Source organism: Thermobia domestica, chromosome 4 (assembly GCF_964235325.1).
Source record: "Thermobia domestica chromosome 4, izTheDome1.hap1.1, whole genome shotgun sequence".
Classification (NCBI taxonomy): Eukaryota; Metazoa; Arthropoda; class Insecta; order Zygentoma; family Lepismatidae; genus Thermobia; species Thermobia domestica.
The window spans coordinates 278,009,797-278,017,486 of NC_137457.1; the positions used below are offsets into that span (position 1 = coordinate 278,009,797).

At 38.4% G+C, this 7,690-nt stretch overlaps 1 protein-coding gene across 2 annotated transcripts in view; it reads left to right on the forward strand.

The window, feature by feature from the left end:
* Pino (protein pinocchio) overlaps positions 1-7,690 on the forward strand; it is a 489,779-nt gene that overhangs the window by 437,045 nt on the left and 45,044 nt on the right. The window lies entirely within an intron of this gene.

Below are 7,690 nucleotides of genomic sequence, written 5' to 3' on the forward strand. Positions count from 1 at the left end.
TCTCATATACAGGGTGTTTCAAAACAACACCGACAACGTTTGGGAGGTGATTCCTGGCACCAAGATATGAGAAAAACTATAGACCCAACTGGGTGCACAAATGCTTCCTTTCGGAGTTATAGGCTGCCGAAAACATTAAAAAATGAAATTTAAAGGTCCATATCTCCAAGACTATGGGACCCACCGTAGTCGGGTCAATACTTCACTATTCACTTACTAGTATGTGCCCAATCCAAAAACTCTTGTTTCACAGTCTTAAAGTTTCAGAATCACAATTTTTATAGAGAGAGTTTGGCTACGGGCATATAATTTGAAGTACTTACCAACTACCTCTGTATACATTGTTACGGAAGTACCGCAAACATTGTCGGTGTTGTTTTGAAACACCTTTATACAGCGTGCCCCACAAAAAAAGCAGGGAATTTGGATTTTCTACAATGAGAGCGATTGTATGCGCAATAATGTGTGTTATGTGCAGTTGTATAGTTTTGTGCTGTTCCATTGTGTGTATTAGTACGTATGTGCACCCAGATGTTCCAAGACATTAACACAGTTATGGGTGATCACGAATGGACATGGCAACAAGACGGTGCAAAGGCCCATACAGCAATCGATACTGTGACATGGATAAGAATTAATACTCCTGACTTCATCGAACCTAACGACTGGCCGTCTAAAAGTCCAGATCTCAACGTGGTGGATTATTGCATTTGGGGTATACTGCTACAGAAGGTTCAAGAACACAGGAGAGACATCACAAACATTGATGGCCTGAAACTACGACTGACAGACGCCTGGAACTATCCAGAATGGCACTGGAAATTGGTCACAACGTCTACACCGCTGTGTGGAAGCCAAAGGGAATCATTTTGAGCACTTGCATTGATTATGAACATTCAAGTGACAGTGTCAGTAAAATATAAATGAAAATATGTGTGTCCACCTCATATTACAGAATCTACAATAAGTTTCCTGCTTTTTGTGGGGCACCCTATATATATATATATAATGAGAAAGAAACAGAGAGAGAGAAATCGGTATCTGAAAATGTATGTGTTGCTACGTTTTTGTAGCAAAAGTGGTCAAACTAGATCATATACCTAGGTATACACAGCTGAGTATGAATAACACATTTGATTGTATTAATATTACCTCCGACAGGCAGAGTTACCAGAATAAAAAGCTTATTAACTGGTGTGTATTAGTCATCCCCACAGAATATATATATATATATATATATATATATCAACAGAACTCCGAATTATTAGACGTAGAACGTTGACATTTTTTTTTAGAAGAATTCGTATTGTGTCCCCGGCTGAGATAAGATAGATTTTGGCGAAATGTGATCCCTAAGAAGGATAGGAGAACTTTATTTTATTTCTGTGGCATTTATCAGAATCTCGGAACTATTAGGGTAGAAAGTTGAAATTTTGTACAAATATTCTCCTTGCGCCCTACGCTGTACATAAGACGAGATTTTGTGAAACGTGACATGAGGATGGAGAAGAATTTAATTTTTTTTCCCTACAGTCTCCCTACAGCTTCAATACAGTCTACAAAGTATGCAATTGTAATTATAATGATTCAAGCAATCGAAAATTTGTCCCAACCCTGACGACCATTAACCTCCCTACGGTCTACCGAGTGTACAGCTGGGATTGTAATGACTTCACCACTTGAAAGTTTGTCCTCACCATGCCGACCATTAGCCTGCCTACAGTCTATCAAGTGTGCAACTGGAATTGTAATGATTCCATCACTTTTTTGTGCTAAGTTGGTCCTAACCATGTCGACCATTACCTCCCTATAGTCTACGAATTCTGCAGCTGTGATTGTAATGATTTCAAACTAGAAAGTTTGTCCAAACCATGCCTATCATTAACCTTTTTACGGTCTACCAAGTGTGCATCTGGGATTTTAATGATTTCAGCACTTGAAAGTTTGTCTCAACCATGCCGACCATTAACCTACCTACGGTCTACCAAGTATACAGCTGGGATTTTAATGTTTTCGACACACTAAAGTTTGAATCGATAATATAAAATAATGAATGAACTCTGCTAAAGGCGATAAGGAGGATCTTGCAGAACGTGCAGTACTTTTTAAAAACAATCGTGATCTGACACTTTGGAGATTTTGACGAAGTAGGAGATCCTGATATTTTGGCTGTAAATAAACATCGCAATTGGTCATAGAAAATCCACTTTTTTAAAATTCCAAATGTGAGTTACAGTGCAGGGCTTTTCAAAGTGAGATGGGTGGCTAAGATTTGTTTTTTTTAATGAGGCTATATATAATGGTGGCCCAAAAGTAGGTATACAGTCCCGTTCCGTATTTAATATCATTTCTTATTGTTACCAAACAGGTAGACCTAGTTTCTCCATTATTTGTTCTTAAGGTCTTTTTACTTATAACTTAAGCCCGGTACAGTCGAAACAAAGAAATCCATAAACTAGGATGTTATACTTGATCAATGCAGGGGTGTATACCTACTTTTGGGCCATCCTGTGTATATATATGATGAATGAATGGGCTTGCGTTTATTTTTTAAAAAAATAAGAACATTTAAATATTTTAGCCTAGATGTTTATGCAACCCACAACTCTTACATGTTTTGAGGGCTGAATGTTAGTGTTACGCTAAACGTACTTTTTTTTTTTTTAACTAATGAATAGTATACAAATAACTAGCGTTGAAGTCGCCGTGTAGAACCGATCGCTACGCTATCGTGAAAATGTCTCCGCCGAGGTAAACCGCTCTAGCTGTCAATTACAGAAAACATAATTCAAAAATTCGCTGTCGTTAAAACTTATATTGTGGAGAAACAGACAGACGAACATACTAATATCAATTTTATAAGGCCCTCTAGCGTCATCCTTATCATAATAATAAAAAGAATAAGATTGGTACCAATGTTGAAAGCTTCAAAATTAGATAGTGTCCTTCAACATACATTTTCCAAAAAGACCAGCACTTGACGTTGGAAATTCAGAAGCATAATTTAACCAGACGACACTTATAATTAGTAGCCACGAAAATTGTTGGACTGGGCCAGGTAGGCGAGTCTCTAAATGCGTAAGCGAGTAATTGTGCGTTGCAGAAGGTCGAGAGCTGAAGGCGGAATAGGATTGAGGAAGGGGCCTTGGCTGGGTGTAAGTTGAGTAAAGCAGTGAAGTTCCGTGCTTGTCTGTGATCTTGGTTGGCAATGGGCGAGACCGAATCATGTGCTATTCACAAGGTACAGACGCCCCTAGATCTTCTATTCCTGGTCTCCCTTTTGGAGTCTGTTATTATCCGTGCCCCCGCTTTCAAAATGCAACTTTTGGCAAGTATTCTACATTATTCTTTCACAATCCTTACTCTAAAAATTAGTAAACTAGAAAAGAATGTAATATAAATATATATGTACGATTGTTTTAGCTATATAAAGTATAGCAACGTTCATAATGCATTATTTTGCTATTTATGCTTTACTAGCAGAATGCCCGTCCTTCGCACGGGGAGAATAAGTTTCATTTTTCATATAAAGAGCGCCAAAACTGTTACCAATCAACTTAGGGACTCCAAAAACCATGAATGCAACGCTAATGTCAGTGATGTCACTATCCCCCTTTAGATATATCAATTGGGCTGAATTTGGATTTTAACGGCATCGGAATTGTCACTGCTCATCTCGGTGGCCCGAAAAATATAGATTCGATACTAATATAAGTCATTTTCAATCACTTTTATATATCCCCTTCCCCTAAATTGCACCATTAAAGTGAAATGATTTTAAAAAATCCCAGGCTCGAACTTCATCTATGTTGAAAATTTGATCGAGATCGGTCGGGAGGTTCCAAAGGTATAAAATCACAAACATAGTGACTTCCATTTATATACCTACAGGTATATAGATTTTAAATTTGTTTTTGACAAATAATGGGAACAAATGTTATACTATCTTACATATCTTATTTTCTGACCATTTATTAATATTTTATACGACAGTTTCTTTTGCCAATAATATAAAATCGAATTTGCTTATCAACACATATTTTAATGGTAATTTTACCAGAATTATCCTGTTTTACATACTATGCTTAAATTTTTACAGAATTTGGTTTACCAAAACTCCGTTAGGTATCATCCTGTCTGTCCTTCCGGAACACAAAATAATCTCAAGAACTATGTATTTGATGGAGCACGAACAATTTTGGTCAAGATGTGAAGGATCAAAGGTTAGGTACAATACTACAATCGAGTTTGTTGAAGGTGATCCATCCACCGGAAGTAGTAGAAATAAACCATTTCCAGTTTTCACTTTGATCAGTATACAGACCAAGAAACGGTAAGAGATAGCAAAAAGTGCTTTTTTGCAATCGATTAAATATCCCAAGAATACATTTCATTTCCATTCTTAAGCTATGTACTAGAATGGGAAGTGGTAAAAAAAAATCTGCAATCACTTCCGGTTTCAATGTTCGGTTTACAAACCAATCTCCTTTACATGGTGTACATACATGTCTGGATTTAGGGGGGGTGCACATGTATCCCTATCTAAAATGAGAAGGTAGTAGTGAAAATGACAATTTCATAAGGATTCTATACACTACAAGTATCCATCATATTCCAAATATCCATTCCAATCTGCGAGCTAATTATATACTTAAAATTATACCAATACATAGCGCCCGTGCTTCAGTTGATAAAGTGTTATCTTTGCATTCTGAAAATCGTGGGGTTCGATTCTCGAGACCAGACACTGAGCATTTCCAGGGCTATTTCTCATTCAGACCACAGATGTCTAAAAGCGTTTTTTTTTTTTAAAAAAAATCAAATTTAATTCGAATCTACTGGTAGTTATTGGTGCACCTCCTGACAGAAAATTCTGGATCCGGCCCTGTAGTACATACATACAATACTGCTACTTGATTAAAGGTATGTCTTCAATACTAAGTTTTATCAGGATTCTTAAATAACGAAAATGATGTTCAGGGTAGCAGCCATATTCTCCAATGCTGTTCTATTGTTAAGTTACTCTGCTTATAAGTAGCTGAAACATTAAAAAAGTTTAATTTCAATTCAACTTCTTTTGAGTTCGACAGGCTATCCATTCTGACTGAGACTACAAAATGACGATTTATCATCCCCAAAACATCCGGTTTCTGTTATCTTAACGATACTAAACTGAAATTTTGTTCAGCTTGTAATATAGGCTATTTGTTGTTTCATTATGTGTACTCAATCCACACGACTATTGAAATGCTCAGTGGCATGTGTATCATACAAGGCTAGCAAATGCTTATTATTTCCAGACGAAGGAATGCGGTAACGATATTGAAACGGCAAATAAAGGAATTTTTGTTCCGTAAGGAATTTGCGTTTCTTTGTTTTGTAGTAGGTCATTTCAGCGGATACAGATTCTTTTTGTTTGGTGTTTAACTTTCGCCACCACATCATTTATTGTCAGTGCTTTCGTGTAGCCGAATTGTTTGCTCGTGCTTCTGGTGCACATGGTCCCGAGTTTGACTCCAGGCCAGGTGCGCACCCAGAAATTTTTGTTGGAAGGGATCCTATACAAGGGCGTCCATGTTGTGGTTTCCAAGGGGGCCATATATAAGCGAGGTTTCAAATATAGTTACAAATTTTGCTATAACTAATGTAAAAATTCTATTGGGCTTTCGATATTCCCAAGTACGATTTCCTCTTAGGGGGGGGGGGGCGAGCGCCCTACCTTGCCACCCCTGATGGGCGCCCTTGAGATCCTATACTATAGGTATACCACCTTGACTTGACACCTAGTTTTCCATTCCAGGCGCTGTTATCGGCTGAAGGAATCCCAGTCCCTTCGGCTAAGGCTCTCTCGCTTAGTAATAGTTGAACCCTTATTGGCTCAACGCGAGGATGTGTCGAGGGTGTGAGCTTCAGTTCGCATTTTTACCACGGCTCAAGAAGACATTTTGGCAGCACTATAACAGACATTACGTCTATGTAGTATTGAACCTGTGTCATTCTACACCCGAAGAGACGATAAGTAATTGTTAACTTATGATACTTACCTATATTCTCACAAAACAAAATTTAGAAATAGGTTGTCTATATAAGAAATGAAGTCTTTCAGTTTAACGTCCCACGATTATGCCCTTTAGTCTAAGGGAGACGATGATTAAGGCAAGTGAATGATGATGGAAGAATTGGTGGAATGAGAAAGTGGGAGGAAACGGGAGTACCCCCCAAAAAACAGACTCGTTATTTTCCACTCCAAACTTACTTGGCCGTTGATCGAATCAGGGGCCTCCACGCACGAAAGGTGAGCGTCATACCTCTGAGCCACCACGCTTCCTGCTTATATAAGAAAAGGAGTGCAAATGAAGTGTAAGATTAAGTCTATGTTACATCAATCATTTCTTTTCTAAACAAGTATAGTTTTCTTAAGAAAATATACACATATATGTCTTGTTACAATTTTTTTTTGGGGGGGGGTGCGAGGTCTGGACCCGGTAGAACACTTCCCACATGGGTGTGCCATGCTCCAGGTTGGAATATATGTTTTGTCTGTGTTAATCTGGCTTTGTGAGACACTTGTGGCGTAATTTGAGTTAAGAAAAAGTAGACTTTTGTGTAGAACTGTGGTCAATATACGCGGATCATCAAAAAAACAGAAGAGATCTTGGGGACCAGCAAAGTAGAAGAAACCATACTAAACGTCTCAGTGCTGCCCTCTTGGCGTAGAAAGATCGGCACACTTGTATTCCATTCTTGAGTGTATTACTTTTTTTTTTAGTTTACGTTCCACGATTATGGCGGCTAGGCTAAAGGAGACGATGATGATGAGAAATGAATGAAATGGTGGAATGAAGAAAGTGGGAGGAGACGGAAGAACCCCGAGGAAAACCACGCACAGGTGTTTCTCCACCAGAAAGTTCACTTGATGGGAACAGGGTTTGAACCCAGGCCGGGTTACGTTATTCTCCTTCTAAATGACTTGCAATCCAGTAAACTTGGTCAATCCAGGGGTTCCATTCTTCCAAGGAGCTTGGGAACTCCCAAATTTAACTTCTGCAATTTGATTGTACCAGTTTTAATTAAAACATATGTTCCCAAAATATTTTCATGGGCACAACGTGCGCCCTAAACCCCACCTGTAGACATCCCTTGTTTGGTCAGTAGAAGAAGAAACCATCTGTTTCTTGATTTTTATACGGTATGCTGTTTTATACCGACGCATATCAGAAGAAATTTAATCAACTGGTATATACATCAATGAGTAATGAGTATTCCCGTATATTGACTTCTTTTTCTGAGAATACGTAAAAATGCTTGATTTCGAAATATTTCTCAACGCAGTTCTTCAGTCAGTGGCTTTGTTTTATGTTTTTCATATTGCTTTTTCTTTTCTTTTTTTATCGGCACAGGCGCAATACCAGCTCAAGCACGCAAGCTGTCATATCGTCCTGACTCAACGTGACCACCTGAACTGCTGTGTCGTAAGTTGCATGCGTTGCCTTCCCTCCTTGTCCCCACTGTTTGTAAACAAAATATTACTGCCACGGTCATTTACTATCACGTGGAATTGAGTATGCTGCAGCAGGTACAGTTGTTAAATGTTTACTGCTATGAGTCTGGGACGTTGCCAATGTTTGCAAACCAATTCCCACCACCCGCATATGACTGCCACTTCAGTATACTTGCTTCTATTACCTTC